This window comes from Papaver somniferum, chromosome 11 (assembly GCF_003573695.1).
Source record: "Papaver somniferum cultivar HN1 chromosome 11, ASM357369v1, whole genome shotgun sequence".
Taxonomy (NCBI): Eukaryota; Viridiplantae; Streptophyta; class Magnoliopsida; order Ranunculales; family Papaveraceae; genus Papaver; species Papaver somniferum.
The window spans coordinates 30,376,013-30,377,049 of record NC_039368.1 but is presented as its reverse complement, the minus strand read 5'-3'; positions in this window follow the sequence as shown (position 1 = coordinate 30,377,049).

Below are 1,037 nucleotides of genomic sequence, written 5' to 3'. Positions count from 1 at the left end.
AAGGGGGAGTAGGCGCGTTTAACATACATCCTGCCCTCCCAGACCCTGTTAATGAAAACGAAGGGGGGAGTAGGCGCGTTTAACATACATCCTGCCCTCCCAGACCCTGTAAGAAAAACGAAGGGGGAGTAGGCACGTTTAACGTACATCCCGCCCTCCCAAACCCTGTTAAGAAAACGAAGAAGGGAGTAGGCGCGTTGGACATACATCCCACTAACAAAAAAAAGAGGGGGATGGAATGGGGAACGGAACAAGCATATCCTTAATTAAACCTACATTATATAGAATAAACACTCGAGTACACAGGAAATCTAAAAGAAAAAAAAAGCATCTATGGACTTCACCATCAAGAGATATTCCTCACGCTGATCAATAGCAGTGGCCAATGTATAATCGGCTTCATTAGCCAGTTCAGCAAGTCCCCTTATCTCGTCGAAAACTTTCGATTTATGAGCAACAGCTAGCTCTTTCTCATGATCATGGTAAATCAGGCGCATCTTGTCCACATGCACTACCCGAGAAGCCAATAACTTATCTACCTCCCCCTCAGAAGAATAAAACGCCTCAATTCACCAGGAATATCGAAAGAGCGAACAAGCGCGGAAGCCGCTGCAAGAGTTAAAGTATACCCGTGCAAGTGCGGAAAAGCCCGCTCAGAGATAGACAGACGACAATCGGCGATAGATTGATCTATACTCGCCAACATGACAATGGACTCTTCAAAAAGCTGATCTGCAGCTTGACGGATCTTAACTGTCTCGTCTAATGGACGTCGAATCTGGACGTACACGCGCCCCTTTTCCCGAACCCTTTCTGCCATCTGGAAAGTATCGTACTGATCAGAAAATTGGGCCCGTTTAGCATCTCTGTCAACCTCCCTTCGCGCCTTGAGCGCTTCAAACTCCACTTTTACTAGCAAAAGCCTCGCGAGTTCCTCCTCCTTGTACCGGAGGTCAACCAACGAGGGTATTGGTGCCAATGAAAGAACGTAACCATGGAGAACATATGCCATCTAGAGCAAAAAAAAAAAAAAAAAA